Raw genomic sequence first — 24,457 nt, forward strand, 5'->3', positions numbered from 1 at the left:
CACTCAAGGTCCAGCCCAGTCCAGGATGTTTAACTGTAAACATCTGTGATTCTTCATGTAAACCTTTCGCTAGGCCCACATGTAGGGGGCAAGATGGAACCACCTGGGAGCTAGTCCTCTTGATTATCTATCTCTGCTAGATTATCTGCAGATCATCTCTGCTAATGACCGATGGAAACTGAGAGGCTAGAAGAGCATAGAAATCTCAATTTCTTCGTCCCTTAGATGAAAAAGCCGAGATAGATTGCACATAGTCTTTCAGAGTTTCCCAACAGGGCTAAGTTTCAGTTTCCAACAGTGGTAACCAGACTTTCCTGTCTCATTTAATAGATTTTCTTGCCAGGGAATCCTAGGAATACCTCCAAAAGTGATCACTTTGAACTTAAATTTTTGTTCCTGTATCTTCTAGAGGACCACAGACTCTGGCATCATGTCATCCTATATCCAAACTTTTCTCAACAACAAATGCTAATTTTTAAACAACTGTTAGTACTCTAATAAGGGTAATATTGCATACCATGGGGCTTTAATTGGCATGCTAAAAATTCCTAAAGAAGTTGGTATGTTTTTTGTCTTTTCATTAATTTCAAATATCTCTTTTTTGGATTGCATTAGTCTTTTTTTTTTTTTTAAAGCAAAGAATTAATTTATTCTTATTGATTTGAAAGATCCCAGTCTATTAAGAAAATAAGTCCTTTAATTATAATATATGTCTTAAAGTGTCTCAATAAGTGCTTGAGATATTTATATTTATGCATCATGCATCTGTCATTCCAGGTTACGGAGTCAAATCAATTGGACATTTAATCTGTGGTTTCTGGATTTTTGTCACCAAGACTGTGATTATATGTGTTAAAAAGAAAACTACAGGCCCACAATGGCATCCCTTTGATTAAGGCCCCAAGTCAGTAACCACGACATAATACCAAACCTGACGGCAGTGTCAAACCCCTAGAAAATGTCACCTTTTCCCAGTCAATATGGGACTTTCCTGGTCAGCGTTAGGAGATTACTGACACATCCTTTCCGTCCCCGACAAGGGTGACCTCGCCTAAAACAATGAATTCTTTGCTAAGAATTTTGTTTTTCCACACCTGCTCTACCTTTAAAAACCTTTCCTTATCTGTCACCCTTTGGAGCTCTCCTCTATTTGGTAGATGGGATGCTGCCCAACTCACGAATTGGTGAATAAAGCCAGTTAGATCAAATTGGTTGAATTTTTGTCATTTATTTAATTAATAATAAATAATAATAATTAATAATAAAACAATATAGTTATAATATATTGATATCATATATTAATAATAAATGATAATAATTATCATTAATAATAAACTTTTACTACTTAAATAATGAAGATATTAAAATAATAAATAAATAATAAAATAATAAAGATTTAATTAATAATAAACTGCTGTGTTCCTCTTTTTTTCTTTTAATTGCTTTCTTTATAAATAATTAAAAATTTACCTCCTTACTTTGACTGGTTATATTTTAATTCATTTTGCTTAATGGCCTATGTCCAGAAATGACAAAGATTGACCATTTTATATTTTTTCTGCTTTAAAAATAAATGCTCCCATTGTTTCCTGTTGAGCACAATACCCCCCTTTAGGTGGAAAAAAACTTCTTTCTAGCCTTATTTCACTTCAGAGCTTTGTCAGGACTGGTTTTAAATATTATCAAATGTCGAGGCACCTGGGTGGCTCAGTCCACTGATCCTGCTTTGGCCCAGGTCATGATCCCAGGGTGTGGCATTCAGCCTGGCACCCAGCTCTCTGCTCCGCGGCAAGCCTGCTTTTCCCTCCTCCACTCCCCCTGCTTGTGTTCCCTCGCTCATGCGGTTTCTCTTTCCAGCAAATAAATAAATAAAGTCTTTTAAAAAATTACCAAATGTCTTTGGCATAAAAATTTGATCATGCAGTTTAACCATTTAATATGTGCATACGAATTTATTTATTCACTAATTTACGACACCATATGACCTCAGAGATATCAGGATAGGGATGGCGATGAAGTGTTAGAACATAAGTGAGGTTCGTGGGGTGAGGTCCGGAGCTGATGACCAAGAAAGGATTCTTGAGACACCTTTGGTGCAAAATGGTGGTTTATTAAAGCTCTGGGACAGGATCCCTGGGCAGGAAGAGCTGCTGCCCTGGGGTTGTGAGGGGTGACTGATCCTATACTATGGGGTCGGAGGAGGTAAAGAAAAGGGAAGTTTCAAAAGAACTTTCATATGCTAAGGAAGACCTACAAGATACCAGAGGTCTTGCCATTATCAAGTTAAGGTTGTGTTTTTCCCTCTAGCAAGGCATTAACATTAGCAGAGTTGGAGATTCAGGGAAGAAAGTTACCCAGGGCCCACCCTGGAGTGTGTGTAGTGGGGACCGGTGGTTAAAGTATCAACTTCTGCTTTGTCTTCAGGCAGCCTTCTGTTTCCTCATCCACCGGACCGAGTCAGGTTGATCTTGAAGTACTGCTGGAATATATTATTTAATATTTTGTTTATAATCAAATATATTTTATGCGATCCTTTACCCTGTGTGGATATCAAAGTTGCGTAACCATTAAAAAACAAATGGAATGCTTTCTTTTATTTTCTATGCTCCAAAATTATTTAAACAGCAGCAAATTTATTTGTTTAAATATTTAAAACTATCTGAATCTAGAAAATTTAATTTGTTTCACTTGCTTAGGAGCTTATGTGTAAGGGCCTATTCAGCCAGAGCGGACCCTCCTTGGTTGAACTGCCGTTTTATTGTTTATGCAGTAAACCTTAAACTGACCCTGCCCCCTACCCCTGGGGAACTTACTTGTATCAGTCTCACTCCTCTGACCATGGGCCCATTATTGAGGGACCCAACATTGACCCAACACATGCATAAGGGAGGGTTAAAATAGACATAGTTCTACTGAATGTCTCGGGGTTTTGTTATTCATTTTTAGAAATCCATATTTTTCTGGAAAATGGTTTGATTTATTCAGCCTTTCATTTCTGTTAGATACTGTTGTAAACATTATTTAAATAATTGTTTTTATTGTTCCTCTCTGTAATTGTGGACTTTTTTATTCCTAATTACAAATATATGTATTTTCTCTTCTTGATTCATGCCAGGAGTCCTCTCTTTTCATGTTTTTAAAGAATTCGTTTTTGAATTGATGTGGGTTGTTTTGTGGGGTTTTGAGGTTTGTTTTTTTTGTTTTTTGTTTTTTTGTATTTTCGTTTCTAATGTTGTATTAATCTTTCTTCTCTATCCTGAATAACAGTTTTTTTCCAAATTTGTGATTTTATTATAATGATTTTACCTTTTTGTAAGCACTGAAGTAAATTTTTTTTAGTATGATTATATGTAATGTCCTCATTGCATTTATTTTCTAGATTCAGTATGAAATCTTCGACTTTTTCATTTGTGGTTACTGTATTCGATTTGCCTTTCATTAACTGGACAGTATCCCACTGATTTTATTTGGTTTTGTCTTGAAGCACAGACAGGCTCACAGGCTGAAGGCACAGCTTCACAAATACCATGCATATACACAACAATGTGAGTGACCTTCTGGAACGCTCAGTAAAAATCCCCAGCTCTTGCATTATGTGAGGATATCCTGCTATAGGTTTTATAATGTAAATTGGCCATTTACACAATTCTCAGAACACCCTCTTCCCTTTAAAAGTGTCTATATTGTGAACTTCTTTCCAGCTGCATTACACCTGCATTTGGGGTTTTTTTCAAACTATATCTGCTGCTGTGGCATGAATGTTTACAGAAATTGGGATTTGTCTCTTCGCGTTCAATAATTTCAACAGGAAATGCCTTAGAATCAGTCTTTCGGATATAGAGAATGATTTCATTTTTACTAACATTTCTTTCATTACCTAAAAATGTGATTTTATCATTTTTTTGAACTTATGACCATTTCATTTATTTGGATTTCTTTCATAAACCTACAGGTGTCGTTATCTTCCCTTTACTACCTATATGTCTGTTCTTGGTTCTCTGTTCATTTTCATCTTTATATATATTCATGTCTTCACATAAATATTTTTAAATATAAAAAAGTAGCATTATGCTCTGATATCAGTTTTTCCTTTTTCTGTTGCTTTATCAATTCCTATCTCATTTAGCATAAGTTTTCTTTAATTTCCTGGCAAGTACAATTTATTGAAGAACAGTATTTTCAACTGCTTTCTAGAATCAGTGAATGCTCTGTCTTTTGTGTGAATTGTTCTATTTCTTATATTTTGCCCTAAGTTTTGTACTGGTGCCATGTGAGTTTTTCCCCATCCTTGTTTATCTTTTTTTTCTTGTTTATCTTTTTACATGGAAATCTCTTTCCCACGTGGACCATTCCTCCAAAAACAGTGAGAGTAGAATATTCTTGACTAACCTCTGGATCTTCCCATAACACTTTGTTAGAGGAAACACTATTCTTGCTGCCTCATTTTTTCTCATGAGCAGACTTTTCAACAGAGGTAATGCAAAAAGGGAGCTCCTGGGCTCTCTCTCCACCTACTTCAGTCAACCCAGCCTTAGTAACACTAGGGACACTGACAGTTCTGGTCCCCACATTCAGTGAGATTAATCTGTTAGAAGTTACTGTTTGTGTGGTGCCACCTCTGTGAACTAATCCACTGTTAATGGCAAGTCCCCTCTATAACGTATGCTTACCAGTGATGTGGCTTGAAATAATGGGGTTCAGAGCCTGATGCCTAAGAAAGAATTCTTAAGATGTCTTTGGTGCAAAAAAAAAAAAAGGTGATTTTATTAAAGCATGGGTACAGGACCCATGGGCATAAAGAGCTGCACTGGGGTAGTGGGGAGTGACTGATTATATAAGATTTTGTATGGAGGGGAGTGTGATGTTAGGGCTCTAGGAAATTGAGTTTACGGGTTTTTGGATATTGCTTTTTTTTTTCCTTGTAATTTATTAAGACATTACAAACTGATGGAGACTCCTGTCCTCCAAGACTGTTACCTCTATCTGTTAACCATTTGTTTTCCCTTTCCTTTGTTCTAGGGCACCCAGGAGTGCCCAGAGGAATGTCACATTTATCCCACCTGATGGGGAGAAGGGTGGTGTCAGCTCCTGCTTTGCTGTCTGCTTGCCTTAGGCTCCTTCATCATTTCCCCTGAACAATTTGACCCTTAAATCTTAAAGATTGTTGAAGGTGGAAGCTCTCATCTTCTGTAGCTTCTTCCTGCAGAGCAGGGGGCTTGTGGGTCATCATTGGTCAGTCGGGGAACGTATAAGGGGGTTATGAAAGGCAGAGCATCATCAGATCTGCAGCTGAATACAACATGGACAGCATATCTATGAACCTCCTGGAGTAGAAAGGATCATCTGCGAGCGGGATTCAATCTGTCAGCAGAGAAGGAGTCTTGGCATCAGGCAGGGAAACACTGAAAATGATAATGAAATAATGTTAATATTATTATGAGAAAGAGAAGCCTGAGTAAAAGACCTTTGATAGTTGACCATAATTTTCCTCCAGTCTAGAGTTTTAACCAATCACTAAAGGATCATTTAAAATACCAATTTGAGGGGCACCTGGGTGGCTCAGTGGGTTAAGCCGCTGCCTTCGGCTCAGGTCATGATCTCAGGGTCCTGGGATCGAGTCCCGCATCGGGCTCTCTGCTCGGCAGGGAGCCTGCTTCCCTCTCTCTCTCTGCCTACCTCTCCATCTACTTGTGATTTCTCTCTGTCAAATAAATAAATAAAATCTTTAAAAAAAATAAAATAAAATACCAATTTGAGTATTCATGTCAGTTAGAAACCCAGAAACCTTTTTGGGGTAATCGGGAATGTATATACAAGTTCCAAGCTATGCTGCTGTTAAAATATCTAATGCTATTCAGTTTCATAGAACTGTTTTATACATTTAAGTTATTTTAGTGTTTAATAATATAATGTTATTTTGAGAGTCATTTAAGGCCTTAATTGTGTAGCAGGTGGTGTTAGCCATCATATAGATTCTCTTTTGTTTCATAAGTGATTAGGTATTTAAGAAGAGTAACTTTTATAGAAACAAAAGGAAAATATAGGTTAATGCTTACAGCGAATGATAAACCCAGCATCTGAGTCTTGAGTGCTGGCGGTGAGAAGATTTTTAGTGTCAGGCTTGAAGAACCCTCAGATGGAGTGGGAACAGCAGTGGGAATTAGATGGTTTTTCTGGTTTGTAATTCAAGGGTCTCTAGCGATCCTTTTGAGTGGCCCATTGAAAGAAGGAATTGTCGGTTTAAATTGGGGAAAGAGAAAAAAAGGTACAACCATCCTTTTTATTTTAAAAGAAGTTTGAGTTCTTTCACAAGTTCATAGGAATAAAAAGTCATGTTATCTGGCACACTGGATTCCTAAGAGGAAGGTACAGGTTTAATTCTTGATTAAGAATTAGGAGTCGATGAGGAATGTCCTAGTTTCATGCTGTGGGAGTACATAATATGAAGCTATATGGACCTTTCCATTTTGGGTTTAAGCCTCATGCTGTATTTTATTTCCAATCTTTTAAATAAACCATATCTCCCATGTTTATATGGGGTGAGCTGCTTATAACTGTCAGATAGGTTTAGGAAGGGTATGGTTTTTTGTATTATTTTAGAGACTTATGAAATAACCCAGCCTCAAGTGAATAATTTAATAAAGTAATATATGTCCTCTGTATTGGAAGGTCCACAGCTTTTCATATACATATTGGGGTAATCAATCCCATTTTCCAACAATTATTGTACCAATAATGATGTGCATATGGGGTCTGGTTATTATCCCTATAGAATAATAAGCAAGAAAACTGTCTGTACATGAGCTACTTTTCTGAAGTTTGCCTTGAGTTGTCTAGTGTCAGGACTTTTAGAAAAAAATGCAGTTTTAGTTTTTAATGACCTTAAGTTAAGAGAATGGAAGAAGACTGGAAACCATACTTGGAGAGCCATAGACAAATATGTGAGGAAACCAGAAGAATTTAGGATCTACTCTACTTTACAATAAGCAGTATTAAAATTTAATGCATTTTCAAAGATGTGTTATTGAAACATAATTTCTCTCTATAATTACTCTCTTTGCCTGAGATAGAAAAATCAATACTAATGCATTTGTAAAACAAGTCAAATTTTAACAAATTCAGTATAATTATTTACATAAATTCAGCAAAAATAGCGATTGGCCATACAGATCTTTTAAAATTTGCTTTGCCAGAATTGGAACTTTTTATAAGGAATCTCTAGATTGAACTTTTAGTAGCCTTTCTAGGCCAGAAGGCTAGCCAAATACTTGCCATCAGACATTCTGCATACCTGTAGGTTTGGGCAAATTCCTTTTCTCAAGGTCCCAAAAACTCCTGAAGTTCCTGCACCTACCAGGAAGTGACATATTTTACTGGCTAGGTAAAGCTGGTAGGACCTCCGTAAGCAAGGATCAGGCCAACAGTTCCAAGGGACTTTATTGGCTCCATGTGACATAAGGCCAGTATGGTCATCAATGAGTCTGTGCATGTCTCTCAAATATAATATCCAGTCAAAGCCTTGGTAGAACAACAAATGCTTCCAAGGGTGTCCTGTTATAAGAAGAACAGATTTTTATTGAACTTATGCAAGTAATTATGATTGCCAAGAAAGAAAGAATATTCAGTGACAGTTTCTGAATTTCAGGGGGTTCAGGTGAGAGAAAAGTTAAATGTTTCAATTTCTTCACAAAGGAATATTTCACCATTATTTCTATAGATCATGGTTCTCTTAAGAGACAGTTTCCTTAATCTGGAAGAGCAAACATTAGAGAATCAGCAATTTTCAAAGAACGATCACAGAAATTATAATCATCTTCCTTAATTTATTTAGTCACAAGTCACTAATTTTTATTCAGTTGGATGAATGCCACCTTTTAATTAGTTCTGGAAATTCTTACCCATTTTAGTTTTATGATTTTAAAGATACTAAAAAGCTTTTTTTTTTTATTGTAAATAAAGTCATTTTTCTTAATCATCCTGATGATTGATGTGGGAAACAAAGGCAGGAGAAAAAAAATTAAATTCCCTCACTACACACAGCCCATTGACAAGTCCTTGCAACAGGCAGAGGGGCATTCCTCTAGGGACTCAGCTGCCTTGCTGTGGATACTTTGCCAAGGGCAAAGGCAATCTTAGCCCCACCCCCAGGAGCCCCAAAGTCTACTTTAACATATAAAAACTCCTTTGGAAACTTCCTTTATCTCTACCCCCCAAGACACATGTTGACAATCATTCCCCAAGTGTATGACCCATCAACATACATCTGAAGGCTCTCATTGAGTAAAGTTTTATTAAACAGTAATAAATGACCTTTTCCTAGCAAGAGCTAGCCCCTTAAGGTCCTGGAAATCTTGTTTCCAAAATTCCTTAGAGACTTATGCTATCCCTTAACCCCCGCCCTCTGTGAAAGTATATAATGGGCCCCTCCTCCCAACCCTACTGCAGATCTTTCTGCCCATGGCTCCTGTCCCTATGCTTTAATAAAATCACCTATTTGCACTGAAGATATCCCAGGAATTCTTTCTTTGCTGTCAGCTACAGCCCTCACCAACATCCCCAAACTACCTCATTTGGCGACTATGATGGAACCCCTCTGACTCCAGAGATCTTCCTTTCACTTCTCACCTTCACTTAATAAACGATCACTTCACCCTTCTGTGTCAGTGAGATTCATTCTTGGACTCCAGGACATAAGAACCCTGCAACAAGATGAAACACGTTTCACAAGTGAACAACAACAAAACTACAAAAAACAACAGACTCAAAAGTGGACATGGTTAAAGAGCTGATGAGGGCTCATTATAATGTAGCTTGATGAGGAAATCTAGCTAGTTCTGTGACACATAACATGGATAACTAGAGTTTCAAGTGATGACCTTATACCAAAATAGATTAGATTTTCAGGAATTTCATGTATCTTTAGAACAGTTGTAGCATTTACCCAAATATAACCTAAGACTTTTCATTATTTGTTTGAAAGTACTTTCCAAGTAACTTATTATACTAAATAAATCTAGTTGGCTAAAAAGACTTCATTTACAATTTAAATCTTGAGAAAGTTTGCTAAAAAACCTTAGGAATTTTTTAAAGCCCATGCCTAAACAGGATTACAGATCATAATAAAACTTAAAACTTAATTATTTATTTAGCCAAGGTGACAGTAAGAGATTTCAAAGGCAAATATGTAGGGGTATATAATAGCTAGCAAAACTTAGCCTCTGTAATATTGAGAAGTTTTGACTAAGTAATCAAAAACCTGGTAAAGACAAAACATAGAAACTGTTCTTACTGGGCAGACAAATTAAAGAGAAAATAACTTTATGTTTTCTTAACAAGAGCTGACCAACACTTTCAGAAAAGTTTTTTCGGTGGGGGGCGGGCAGGAAACAGAGAGAAGACCAGAATTTCAATCTTCAAAACCAGTGTACTTTTGAAATCCATTCATTTCAACGTTAGTCCATCCGATGGCATATAAATTTCCTTTCCAAAGGTTTCCCCACAAAGGGTCTACAGCTTTCTTTTGCATTCAGATTCTGTCCCACGCCATTGCTCTCCAAACACCCAGTCTCTCTTTAGGACAAAATTACTCTCCTTTTCCTTCAACCAAAATGTGTCTCCATTCCTTGTAGCTTTTTTACATATCTCCTGCTCTTCTATATACAGAGTCTCCTCCATTACTTCCATCTGTCTTAATGACATTCAGCAGAAGTGTGCGCTCTGAGAAACCTTAGTCTCCAGTGGAAACTAAGTAGTAACCAATTGTGAACTGTCACACCAGAATTCTTTTGATGGCAAATTTATGAATCAATTAAGCACAAAGCTTGTTTACCAACAAACTGAAATATTCTTAGTTTCTCTGCATTAAGAAGCCAAAAACACAAACCTATGCTCAGTAATCAATGCATTAGCACTCCATTCTATTTGGAAAGACCTAGACATCCAATGAATTCAATCCCAATTTATCATCCAAGCAAAACTTTAAAGTTTGAGATTACCAAGGACTATCTTAACAATTAATTACCCATGAAAACTTTCAGACAGACAAAATTAACCATTAGTTCAAGTCATCTTTTTGCTGACAAATTGCAAGAGATCATGAGTGTATTTAACCTTCAGTATAGCTAGATAGAATAAAAAGTTTCAATTAGTTTAAACACTGAATTATGTTCCACCAGGGTCCATGTAAAAGTCAATCAGTTTGTTCCCCATTGTCAATTTTAACCTGGGGCACTGGTGGGGGAAATTCAAAGTGGGAGGTATTAAGTCTAAGGAGATACTCTACACTCCAGAGCCAATGCTGCCAGAGGCACAATGGATGGTTTAGGAACCAATTATGCAGGTTGCACTCAAGGTGATGCAGACACAGAAGGACAGGGAGGGGAAGGCAGAAGAGGTGAGGTATCACCTGGAAGGCTGGAGGTGGATAAAAGTCCACAAGGCAGGGAAAGGAGTCTCCCAGTCTTGGAGGCTGTCAGCTTGGACAGGTAAGCAGACGCAGGTTTGTTTGTTTGTTTTCCACCAAGTGAAATTAGGCAGCTTATGTCAGTCAGGAGAAGACAGAGAACCTCCCTGAAACGAAGAGTTTAAAGTCCCCATCCTGAGGTAGACTAACCAGAGACAGTTATTTCCAATTATCATACATGTTAACCAAGGTAATGAATGAGCCCAGCTAAAGCAACCTGTTTTTTTAGGTGGAACAGTGAGAGAGAATGTGTCCCCTGCATTAGGGAGGGTCTGTGTTTTTTCCACCAACTTGGGTTCTATCAGGAGGAGATCCGTTTAGATAATTATCATCCAATATGTCAGGAGGAAATTTACTAACCTGGTTGGTGGCCAGACGCATTCTAGGCCTTTAGGTTAGGGTCCTGATTTAGATCCACGAAGGCCTGGACCTGGGGTACCACCAAGCATTTGCCCTGCTTCTTGCAGAGGAGCTCTAACTGATAGATCCTACTGAAGCCATGCAGTATTACAGGAGATCAGTCATTTCTTAAATTTTGCAATCTGAATTGTTTCCAGTGGGTTAAAAGGAATTCCAAGGGACAGTCCTGGCAACCGAAGAGGAGAGAAGGTCCATCACCAAGGAAGCCCTCCCCCCGCCCCACTGACTCCCAGATGGCATCCCATGTGCAGGATATATCAGAGGTTCCTGGTGTGAAAGCAACACAAGGCATCACTGGACAAAATCACTATGATCACCACCCTGCCATTAAAGGCCCTGGAGGAGGGATGCTAGCATCCCTCCACTTATCCCCCCAACTTCCCTATTACATTCTCGGCAAGGACCTAGATACCCTGCCTTCAAAACCATGCCATGGAGGTGAAGCTTTATTGATGTTGCCTTGAAGAACCCACCATTTTTAACCCATGAAAAACACTAGAAACATTTTGTTTTGCTTTTTTAAAATATTTTATTTATTTATGTGACAGAGAGCGAGAAAGAGAGCATGAGCAGGGGGAGGAACAAGGGGAGAGGGAGCCCGAAGTGAGGCTTGATTCTAGGCTCCCAGGATCATGACCGGAGCTGAAAGCAGATACTTAACCAAAGGAGCCACCCTGGTGCCCCAACCCTAGAAAAGATTGACAAGAAGAAATGACTCAGTTTTGTACCTTAAGTCGTTGGTAGAGGACATTCACAGAAAACAGAACATTGACAGTAAAGATAGAAAGGCATCATGGCCTAAGTGACATTCCAACATGTGTAGTCTTTTATAGCCAACTTCTCTAGGAAACAGTTCCCAGTTGGGTTTTAATTCAGTCAGGTACTGGTGTGGGCAGGTTCCAAGTAGAGGTCTCATGGCCATAAGTGGCTGGACCAGAGATGTGGAGGGGATAACATTAGACCGATAAGGAAACCTCACACAGGACTCTTAAGTCTGGCAGCCTTCCTGGTGACGTAGGTGGCTGTCCCGTGCCCAAGACAGACAACTTTGTATAAGAACAAGAGTAAAGAGAGGGCATCAAGTTTCTGGGCCTTATTACCACTTCCAGCCAAAAGACAGGCTTTCTCCTCCCTACAGAGTAGCCACAGGCTAGATGACCATAGCGTGAGCAATGGACTTGAAAGTGTTCCAGGAAGACTAGACTCCGTGGAAAGCCCCTGAAGTGAAAGTAAAGAGAGAGGAGAGGAAGTACTCGTCAAGTTTGCACAAGGCTCAGCGTCCAGATGAAAAGACTCAAAGCCTCATGTAACATCACCAAAATGATGTGGTTTGAAGTAGTGGGGTTCAGAGCTAATGGCTAAGAAAGAATTCTTGAGACATCTTTGGTGCAAAAAAGTGGTTTTATTAAAGCACGGGCACAGGACCCATGGGCAAACCCCAGGCTGCCCTGGGGTTGTGAGGAATGACTGATTATATAAGATCTTTTATGCTATGGAGGTGAAGGTGATGTTAGGGCTCCAGGAAATTGAGTCTACAGGTTTCCGGAGATTGCTTTTCTCTTGTAATTTATTAAGACAGTTACAAACTGTTGGAGACTCCTGTCCTCCATGAATGTTATCTCTATCTGTCAACCATTTGTTTTTCCCTTCCTTTGTTCTAGGGCAGCCAAGAGTGCCTGAGGAGGGTCACACATCCCCTGTACAGGGCTGGGGATGGGAGGGGCACTGTGGGGTTTAGCTGGTGCTTTTCCCTCAGCGCGCCTCCTGCTCCCTCCCGCCAGCACTGCTGTACCCCTGCAGGTCTCCAGCTGCTTCTCCTACAATTAGGTGAATAAAATCAGTTCAGCTGAATAAGTAACAAGTGGGCTATTTAGTTCTTGGGCCCAAATGTGGTCTCTAATCCAGAGGGGAAAATAACACTAAATTTCCTCCTAGATTCTTAATTTATCATTTGATTCAGAATGTGGAAGGTTATTAATTAGATTTCCTTTAAACGTCGAAACTCTTGGTAATATAAATTGTCTATTTTCCTTCTTTGATTAAAAGAGATGGAAAAGGAGCTAGGGACGCAGGAGGCCAAATTCTGGAAACTTATGAGAATTCTCAATGAATTTTTGTAAACTCCTGAATTGTAGGACATTGATTTTCAGTTGAGAATGTATCCTCTTCCATGAAAAATAGTATATGGGGAGGAGGTGCCTCTCAGAGTTCATTTTTTCTCCCACTTTGGGATCAGTCCTCCCTCTAATCATTAAACAAAGAGATTATAAAGCAAGAAATGCCAAGATACCCTCAAGGAGTTGTAAGCTTAGTGCTTGTTGGTTACACGTATAGACATGAGACATTTTATCAAAACACTAATACAGCACACTGAGACACTGCCAGTTCTCTGCTTCCTAAGATAGTTATAATTAGGTAAATTACGTGTATAAAGAAAAATAATAAATGCAGAGTGGCCTTGTATAGGTGCCAAAGGGAGATAACATTAGATGATTGGAATTGGTAAAATTAATCTGAAAAAAATCTTGTCAGAAACAAGTTTGGCCCAGGCATTGTAGAAGAGAGAGCAGACGTAGCTGCTGGAGGAATGGGCTAGACATTCTGATTAAAAGAAAAGTTCTGAAAAAAAAGAACATGTTCAGTTCTTGTTGGGAGAAAAATAAAGGTTAAAATACAAGGAGCTTATATTAAGCCTATACAAAGGTTTGTTGAAGAGCAGCCTTAATCTTCTCTGTCTTCTAGAGCCTCCAGAATAAACAGTTTAAAATAACTAAGATAAATCTAGAATCAAAATAATTAAAATGGTAGATGTTAAATCCATGAACATATGTAACGCTTTCTAAGGTACTAAAGAGAGATCTAAAATCCAACATTCAGAAGGAGATACCTGCCCCCTAAGAAATGTATTTTTGAATGAGAATGGATAAATGTCTAAGCAACACAAGAAAAGCATTTATCTGAAAACAGTTTCTGATTGATGGTTTCAACTGAGGAAGAAAAGTCCGACTTTATAGCACCACATCTATACTCTGAGGAGTGATAAATCAAATTTTTCAAAAACCCATGAAACACTGATGTCATTAGCAAGAATAAAGACAGTTCTGAGAACCCCCCGAGTGTTGTGGCATTTCTTCCCACCCCGTTTAATGCTGAGCTTTGGTTCCCACCACTCAGACTTCCTGCTCATTGGTCTGAGTTTCTCTTATTCCAGAAAGTGTTTTGAGAGCATTTACTATGATGACATTCCACTGACTGTTTTGACAAAACAAGTAGTATCTTAGGATTCAATGAAGTGTATCCAACAGTTCTCAGTGGACCTTTAATTCAGCCACCACTGTGAATTATGTCAAAACTTTTCTCTACACATTGAGGACTATAGATTTTTGGATAGGCTCAATATTAGGCATAAGTGAACATCACTTTTTATGTCACTATTAATGCTGCTAGAATCAGAAACTGAACTTTCAAAATGGAGTTAGAGATTCTAAATCTCCTTGAAAATAACTATGTCTTCCTCATTTTCCTTGGATCAGTTGCTAAGACAGACATGTCAAGGAATCATTGTGATTTTTTTTTTTAACTTTTAAACATTTAATTTTCTTCTTTGGTTAAATCTGAATAAATACTTTATGATTAGGAGGGACAGCTGGATATTTGAACAGGTGGTTGCAGAAGATTATGGAATAGCTTCTCAGGAAAACATTCCTAACTAGATACACAGCCATCTGTCAGATATTGTTTAAAAATTCTTATGTGTGGGGAAAAATTATGAAATGAGCTCTTAATGGCCTACATATTGACATTTCCAATAATAAAACTATGGGTCAAGTAAAAAGAAGGAAGTGTTAAACAGCCCAAACTACTTTTAATAAAGACGATGTTCTAAATCAGAATTGCCCAAATTTAGCTCCATAAATTCTAAAATTAGGACCTTAATACATGTTATTAATTAAAGGGTACTTTAACAAATACTGCTGAGAGATTCTTGGTTAAACAAAGTTAAAGACGTTTTATTTTTGTTTATTTGTTGTTTATGTTATGTTAGAAAACTTCAGAGTCTTTAGGAGATTAATGTCTAACGTGACTTAGTAAGTAAGAAGTAAATTCTGGAGAACATTGATCATTTGAACTGGACAGGTGGATCTAACCAGAATCAGAATAAGAAGCATCAGCTTCACACCATTTCCCAAATTATTTCAGAAGTCAAAGACTCAGGAGGATGGGACCCAGACCTACAGGATAATAGTCCACTGTGGTCTATTCCTCTGTGAGATGTGATCCTTCATGTGGCATCCTATTACCACTGTATTGTAGAGATAAGATTTGAACAGAAATAACCAAAAGAGAAACAAATGTCTATATTCTGGACATTGCAGTCCCCATATATACAGAATTCTAGACTAGCAACAGAGAAAGGGAATCACATAGCAGAGCCTACATAAAATCATAGTTTGAGAAGAGTTCTATCAGATCAAAAACATATGGGGGTGGAGGGGGTTGTCCTCTCAGTAGGGCCCAGAGTACACTGGGTACCAGCCCAGTAAAACAGATGAATGGGACTGGGAGTCGTGCAGATTAGCCTAATTAAATTAACATTGGAGGCAGTTAAAGAAAACCTGTGTTTAAAAACATTTGATCAGTGACACAGAGATAGACTTGTTTTGTGTATTTTGCCATTGTTACTGACTACAAAGATTCTTTACCGGTCAATTTTCTTCTTGAAGTAAAATACTCTAACATGTATCAGTTAAATAAACTTTTTGTTCTTAAACAAGTCCGCTGCCTTTGAACTATTTTTAAATTTTATGTTACTATTGATACTCATTCATTTTGTAACACTTTTTTTCTTTTCCTTTTTGCTGTGATTTTTTTTTATTCCTTTACTTTCATCTTTGTGTGATAAGCCATTATAAGAATACTTTTTGTAAAAGCAATGTAGCCAGTTACTTCATATTTTTGGAAAATGGTGAAAGTAAACTTGATAGTACTCACATTTTGATAGTAGTATTTATACATTTGTCCACTAAAATAATAATAAATAATACCTGGTAATTCTTACTTTTTATTCTGGCCAACTTCTTTTTTTTTCCTTTTTCTCTGTACTCACACTGCTGTTGTCTCTGTCTCCTGCTTCTTCTTCCCTCTCTCTTCCCACCCCCACACCTTGGTCCTAGTGTGAACAAAGGATCATGACTTTAGCATAAATCATTATCAAATAATTTTTGTAATGATTTGTAAGCATTTAGGGGAAAGAATGTAATGTAATGATTGTAAGCATTTAGGGAGAGAAAATACTCGTTATATTTAAGAGCTCAAGATGATGGGTTGGTGGAGGGTTTACTGTACCAACAGACTGCTGTAAACATGATGTCTGGATTTAGCAATTTGAATGTATTTTTTAAAATATCCTTTTATATTGAAAGTTAGGTGGTTAAAAGTGAACTAAATGAAAGTATGATTCAGTGCATTTCTAATTTATTAAATGGTTCTATCCAAGATTGATGACTAATGAAGGGATACAAACCTAGAGTAAGATATGCAATGGTTGGTTTTTTACATCATTTTGATATCTCATCCTAATGCCCGTGTGAGTGGAAATCATATCAAATTATCAAAGGGCATGATGCTTTAAAGAAGGGAAGTAGATGGGAGTTTTACATTAAAAAAAAATTCAGAAACAGACTGTAATGTTAAACTGAATTCAAGAAGAGGAAATTTTGTTATTGTTTTTAAAGTATCTTCCTTTGGTTTATTAACCAACTATTCTATCTTGGGGGTTGGAATATATAGCTTAATGGCACATATAAGAAGATTTAAGTGTTGAGATTAAGCTGGATTTGAATTAATAGTGAATGTCACAGCTAATATATCCAAATTCTCCTTAGGCTGCTGTCAACATGGAAAGTTAAAAATGAAAAAGATATAATCTCTTTTTATTTTTTGTTTGCTAGACTACGTGGGGGGATTCTGTTTTCAGTTCAGTGTTCAGCCCCTTTCGAGAGAGCCCTTAACAAATAAAAATGTAACCACAATGGTGAACATTGGGAAGGGATATGTAGATTTATCAGAGATGTTAGGATGAAGTACGGACAAGATAACATTTGGTGGTACTGTTATTTCACTCAAGAGTTCACTGATGACCTAAGCTGGACTATCTTATAAGACTATAAAAAACCAATGTACTGGGTCTTTTCTAGTCATAGACACATAAATGACAGTGGCATGATATATAATAATAATGTTCATTAGATATATTCATATCTGTATTTGTGTAACCAAGAAAATCTAAATAGATGTATTTCCTTAAGTTCTTTGTTATTGAATTTATAGCAAGTGGAATAAATACCACCATGAAAATTTTTTCAACTTTTTATACTTTTTAAAAAAATCATTGCTTTTCAACCTATGTCTCATTATCATGCCCCTATGGAGAAAAATCCATTTTAATTTAATTAATTTAAATTAAATTTAATTTCTACCTAATAAAGAAATAATCAACAAAGAAAATCTTGCTAAATATAGATGAACTCAAAACATTGATTTTACTCAAACCATTGAAATAGTTAAGATTTTGGCCTATTTTTTCCCACCTCCTACCTAAACAAACTGTCATTTTGAGGATGACAATGAGTTTCCTCATTGAGAATGCATGCTTTACACAGCCATTCTTTCTATAGTCACTCACTATTATTAATTCCCATCTCCCAAAGTTTATTCATATTTTTTTTCACTAAACATTACATTTTTTCCCTTTTTTAATTTATATAGAACATATCTACACTAGGGACAAACTTTTAACCCCTTTCCATGTGTTTATTTATGTTAGGACAGATTTTAAATAAATTTAATTTTTCAAAATTTTATTTAAATGTATTTTATGTGTTTATTTTGTGAAATGTATTTAATTTTAAATACTTGTTTCACTGTGAAGATCAAATGACACTATGTGTGTTAAGCACATACCAAGTGGACACATAATAGCAAAGCAAAATTTATACCATTTGCTTTTATTTTATCCCTGAGAATTGTTTACTATACAACACATATATGCTATAAAGCTATATTCTAATTAGTACCACAGATTGGGTTTTAAAACTAAAATCCAACAGTTGCTGTAAATGCAACAAAGTGTTTTATTATGTTAAAGTCATATAATTTTATATTAATTAATTTCTGTATCAAAGTCATTTCACAAAGTATATCAATAATCCCATAGTTTCTGACTCTGGCCATTTCATCCAGAAACTTCCTTCCTATTGTCTTCTCTTTAGAAGCTTGATCTACAGATATCAAATCATTGTAATAGTAGTTTAGAAGTTTAGAAGTATGCAAGATGAAAAGGACAGATTATAATCAATTCTAGATGACAGTGGTAGTTTTAAAAAAAATTCAAAATCAAAACCAAGCAGAGAGTCCAGTGGTTCTACAGAAGATTGCAGGAGATATGCACTTCGGGAATATAAAGGATGAGAGAAGGCATTTTTCTAAATAGGAAATGGCAACTATTACTGCTCAGATTTAGAACAGGCTCTGCTGCTGTGTGACAGCTTGATTGTACACCTGTGACTTTTCCTCCCTCTGGTATTATGCATCTCTATCAGATAACTGATATTGAAGTCGCTCTGGCTTTTCGAGGTCTAGTTTTAGCTGATCTTTATATATGCTGCATTTGCTTTTGTACCTATTGATATCCTATTTTTATCTATTATAACTGGGCTGACAAAAGGATTTTCCAAACTTTAATCCAAGATTGCATAAAAGAGAAATCTTGTTGCAGAAATTATCTGTGTGATTAGTGTATTCATACTGTGCATAAAAGTTACATATTCAAAAATGCTTTAAATGAAATCATTAGCTTTAAAGAGTGAAATTAAGAAAACGATATAGCAACTTCTTTACAAAAGTACTTTATTTCTATGAAATTCATGCTATATTACATAAAAGTTCTCTAAAAAGCATAGGTATTCATCAGACTGATTAGCTAAAATTAGAGACACCCTATTTGGCCATGTCATTCAGTTGTATTGGTGTCAAGGACACAATTGTGGGTAACTAAAGTCATTATCAACTATAACATTTATGTGAAAACTGATATTCATATTTTCAACTGGGTAAGAACTGTGCTTGTACTATGATTCAATAAGCAACAATGAAAATATGAGATAAACAATTCTACTAAAGGCAAAGTGCAGATGTGATATACTTAACAAAGGAAAAGGGTTAATAACTCATGGGCTTCCAGAGTTGCAAAGCAACTATCTAATTGAGGTCTACATTGGGTCTCACAGATACTGTATTTTCTTCCATGACTCAAATGTTTTATTTTTTTCAAGATGTTTTAAAACACAGAGATCCATGTTTGTTGCCTAGAAATCACTGAGAAATGTCCTCTGTCCCTCACTCGGAGTTGCAGTTGAGTATAAAGTAGGAACACATTGGATAGGGCTGTCAGTTGTGCAAGTAAGTTTCTTTGTTTCCCCCAAAAGGATTTATCCCAACACACTTCCTCATTGTGAACCAGTTAGTTGTCTTTGAAAATATGGAAAGGCAGAGAGAACAGAAGCCATTCCAAAGCTGCCTATGCACAGAGCGACAGCCTTCCGGGAAGTTACTTCCTGTCTGTACGCCCCTCTCTGTCCACCATCTTTTCTTCATCTTTTTTCAACACCAATATTAAGCACAGTTTTTGTCATCACCAATATCTCACTACTTTAAGTTCTAATTATAAACTCATCCAGTTCACCAGTTTAGGACATACATCTGTAAATTAAGCTCATTAGAGAACAGAGCAAGCAGCAGTTTCTTTTAAATTAGTCAACAGAGAGCTGTAGTTTAAGGCTGGTATTTATGAGGACATAATTATCCTGGACTAGGCAAAGTTGCAAATCTCCAGTCCCTTGGCAAACACCCTACACAAGTCTTCACAACGGGGTAAATCTATGTTAACCACTGCGTCACGCCTTAGCCTGCATTAGACACTATAGGGCATAAAAATACAAGGCATAGCCCCATTCTCAAATAATTCATATTCCAGGTAAGGAGCAAGGACATAAAGGGTCATAGTGAACAATTAGTGGGGAAAGAACACTACATAATGAAAAATTAAGATTACTTTACCAAGTAGGCAGGTAAGCAGATGATAGATACAAAGATTTGTGATTGGTTTAATCCATTTATCAAATGAGGCATAATTGGCCTTTAAACTTAAAAATAGTAAGTACTATAATGCCAAAAAGAAAAAAAAAAAAGAACAGTTAAAAAGGTGAGAAGGCAATGCACAGGTGAAGAAAGAAAGGAAGGAAAGAAATCAGAGCGTGCAATTATGGCAACTCCTTCCCCTGCACTAAGGATAATTCTTATCTTCTTGGCTTTCTCTTCAGTTCTAGTACCTTTTAAGATATGGTGCTAACCTGCTAGGTCTTGTGTTTTATTACGCAGCAGATGGAGATATAAAGTTGGTGGGAAAGCTGGAGAGATTTATATTTGAAAGCAGATTACTTGCTGGAGACAGGAATAAATATTCAAGAAAAGAAGGGAGGGAGATATTAGAGAGAGAAAAAGTGAGCTCTTTGGAGAGGTAGTTTGGACAGTTTGAAAGGGCAGAGGACAGTCTTTGAGATAGTTGGATCTCTATTAAAGTATTAAGAGAAAGAGGAATAAAAAATAATTTAAAGAAATTTGGATATATTTCTCAGGAAAATATACTTTTTTTCCTGTGTTTTCAAAATACTTTTTTGTGTATGTTTTAAGACTATTTCTATGAGATTTTCTTCCAGATGTTCTTCAAGGGTATTGTATGTAATACATAAGTGTATCATACCTTGGCATATTCAATCTCATCCCATGTCCCCACATACCTTGAGTAACTTTTAAGTCATACTAGAATGGCTTTAGGAAAAGGGATGGGTGAATTACTCAAACACCTGGGTCTCAGATTTGGGTAATATTCAACTAGGTCCTGGTAAACACTTGATTACTACTACTAATCTCAGAATTTTTCACGACCGTTTACGAGAAACAGTGGTTTCCCCATAATTACACACCAAATAATATCAAATCTAAGTAGAAATCAAATCTCCTACTAGCTGTCCCTTACCTGAGTAGTTCTTTTTGTTTGTTTGTTTTTGTTTTTTGTTTTTGTTTTGTTTTGTTTTTTTAGTTCTTGAAGAATGTCTTAGAACAAAATGCAGTCTTACGTGAGGGATAGCTTTGTGAGAATTGAAGGGCAGAAAGAAAACTGACAAGAAACATAAAATGATTACAAATTAGGATTTTCATCTAGAATTTTCTTTTGCCGTTCCAGTTTTCTCCCCACTTTTTCTCATGAGATGGCGGATTAAACATCTATTATCAGCCCAGCTCATTGTTCATGCCTCCAATAGCACTTAGAAGGGTGATAAACTTTTCAACTTTTACCCCTAGCCTAAGAGAAGAAGAAGACAGAGACCATGGAGAGAGAAACCAGGAATGGCAGCCAGCAACAGACAGACAGATGAGAGAGGAGTCGTAATACGCTCCTTACACACTAGCTTGTGAGAAAAATCTAGCAACTCCTTTAACTTAATCATTTGCCTTCACTCAGAATAGAGGACTGCCTTTAGCTACCTACCAGGGCTTCTAAACCGAAAAATTTAAGGCACCGGGAGACGTGAATTATACAAGGGAAAATACTGTCCTTTAACAAACAGCCTATGTAAGGAATTTTGGAAGACAATGCATGATTGAAAATGTTAATACCAATTCTTTCACTAATTATGGAAACAGGATTTATGAAAAGTAAGAACAAAAGGAGTTTGATTGTATTGGTCTCTCTGCCCCTTCCCATAACATTCCTAATTCATCCGGGCCGTGTAATAATGATATTATTCATCAAAGATCACTCCTCCTGTCTGAATGTCACCACTGTCTTCGCAGGTTTTCATTGGGGCCTGGGGATTTCTGTGATGCTGCTCAGCTCCGTTTGCCATCTCTAGCACATTGAGCGACACTCAGCGAGTAAGCGACAATACACTGATGCGAATCTCACCTGCAGATTTGACCTCTCACAGGGCACGGGGTGAAGATGACTTCCAACCTTCGTAATAAGCCCTCTAAAAGTTTTGGTGAGCTTAGCCTTCAGCATTTCAGATTCGTTATAGAAACATCCGGTAATTTGGAAAGCCATTCACTGAATTTTCGGGAGAATAAAAATGATCTAATTTCTTCATGCTTTTTATTATTCAAGGGGAAAGGGAATGAAGAAAGACAATTAGTGGAGGACCTGTTGCAGGTGTCACACTTCACTACTTCATTTCACCTCTGTCTGGTGTTTTCAAAAACAAAGGACCCACCACTGAAAACATCTGGCCAAATGTATCCCCATTCTCATCCGAGCATCTCGCAGGTGTGATATTGAAAAACAGAAGAAGGAAAGAAAGGAAGCATAATGAGAGGTTTCATTTTGTCACTACTGGTTCTTTGAAGTTGCTCCTTAATCTTTTAGATCATTTTGGCATGTTAATGTCCGACTCTAGAATATTAATATGGCTAAGTTAAAAAAAAAGTGAAGTTATTGCCTTTAAAGTTCCTTGTGTGACCCAGCTCTGTGATAATTCTTATTTGAATCATAGTTGAATCGACTATGACGTCGAGCTTGCGATTCTAGCAAGTGCGGCGCTACTTATTTTATACGACCTGAGTTTTTCAAGAAGATGCGAGCAAGAGAAAATCTTGAAAATTGTTTAGGTCCTAAACTATCAGGACAGTTTCCACAGAGAGTGCACGATGGCTTTGGATGAATGAATATCTTTCCATGAGACCAAACGCCAGGCATGGAAGAGGTGTACAGAAAGTAGCAATCACAGGCCTACATGCAACATAGAGCTAGTCTTCTGTTCATCTAAAAACAATTTCCTTTAGTAACTGATCTTGTAAAACTTAATACTTTTCTGGATAGCAGCTACAACTCCCATTTTGTTTTATTTTTTTTTAATAAAGGTGACTGATTATCATATTAAATAAATTTCCAGGATAAAGAGTAAAGATTTAATCAGAACATTCTTTATTTTATTGCTTTATTAGTTTCCAATCATTGCTGTTATAAATTGCCCAAAACTTAGTGGTTAAAAACAACATGGATGTACTATCTTATAGTGCTGCAGATCAGAGGTCCGAGAATCAAGATGTTGACTAAGCTACATAACCTTCGGGTGCTCTTTTGCATTGTTCAGTTTCTGTGGGCTACCAGCATGTTTTGGTTTGTGTCTGCTCTTGACCCTCTGCATCCTTTGTCACGTGTCACAGCACCTTCTCTGAATCTGCTTCTCATACCTCCCTTTATAAGGACCACTGTGATTACAGTTACTATCAGGTAATCCAAGACAATCTTGCCATCTCTAGGTCCCCATCGATTTGATCACATTTGCAAAATTCCTTTTGCCACATAAAAGGTAACATATTAATAGTTTCTGGGAATTAAGGGACCTTATGGTCTGTAGACTTGCAACCACACAAACATTAACATTCTATTCACTTTTGGTCTCTCCTCTCAAATATCTCAAACAAAGCAGGTAATGTAAAGATGTAAAAGCCTCTATTTACATGGTGGACCAGTTAGTCTGAGGGTAGCAGAAAGAGGCAGAAAGATGCATTTCAGAAGGTTGGTCCTTCGTCCTCCAGGCTCAAAGGTTTCCTTTTCAGAGTAATTTCTTGCACATGATAATACATCTTTATAATTAATAGAAAAACGTTAAAACAAATTATTCTCATCAATAGTAACAACCGCATCATTACAGCACAGAAGAGGATTATCAATTGGTCCAGAAACACAGGAACAAAAATAAAACAAAACAAAACAAAAGCCTTGAGCAGAGAACACTTAGATGTGGTTCGAGTCTTTACCCATTCTCCAGTGAGGTGGGAATGTGCTCAGCACATCAACAGACTTTTTAAAACTTTCATTTCAGTTCAAATGTAGGTTCAGTCATGCCCAGAAAGCTATTTAAGTGTGTGTGTGTGTGTGTGTGTTTACAGAATCTTAAGCAAGAGATTCCCTTATGTAGTCAAATAGGTCCAACATATAATTACCACTGCATGCTGAGTGTGCAAAGCAGGCAAACTGAGTCTGAATTACCCCCTTAGAGTGTGGGGCCATAGCAAGATACATTCCTATCTGACATTTTCATGCACTAAAAAGTAACTTATGTCACTTCAGTATATCTATTTTTTATCTTTAAGCAGACCCGGGATTCATGTCACCTATAATAGTAGATTAACAAGGAGCTTCTAATTTTGTTTTAAATCCTGAATTTTTTTTTACTATAGTACTAAACTACTAACTAGTGAGTAAAAATAGGTTACTGTTAATATTTTTATTTTTTAAAAAACTACAATAAAAATGTGCATTGTAATTATCACTATTAATGGTTATATTTTTAAAAGTGAAGCTAATTAACTGTTATTTTTTAAATATTCATCCTAACGTCCCATGATTGAATAATTTTTTTAAATGCAAGTTTCACTCAGATCCTTCTAACATCTCACCTGGAAAATCCTGATACTAAAAACCTCCTGTAAAATGTACAGGTGAGATGAATT

At 36.8% G+C, this 24,457-nt stretch overlaps 1 long non-coding RNA gene across 3 annotated transcripts in view; it reads right to left on the bottom strand.

The window, feature by feature from the left end:
- Positions 1-2,097: 2,097 nt before the first annotated feature.
- LOC309844165 overlaps positions 2,098-24,457 on the bottom strand; it is a 129,341-nt gene continuing 106,981 nt past the window's right edge. For 2 of the 3 annotated variants that reach the window (XR_014300526.1, XR_014300527.1), the window contains exons 3-6: positions 8,626-8,699; positions 7,292-7,551; positions 5,061-5,402; positions 2,098-2,479 (exon numbers count right to left, since the gene is read on the bottom strand). This is a non-coding gene — a long non-coding RNA (uncharacterized lncRNA). The remainder of the gene's footprint in view (positions 2,480-5,060; positions 5,403-7,291; positions 7,552-8,625; positions 8,700-24,457) is intronic. The other variant, XR_014300525.1, reaches the window with a different exon arrangement.

This window comes from Mustela nivalis (genome assembly GCF_964662115.1).
Source record: "Mustela nivalis genome assembly, chromosome: 11".
In the NCBI taxonomy this organism is placed as follows: Eukaryota; Metazoa; Chordata; class Mammalia; order Carnivora; family Mustelidae; genus Mustela; species Mustela nivalis.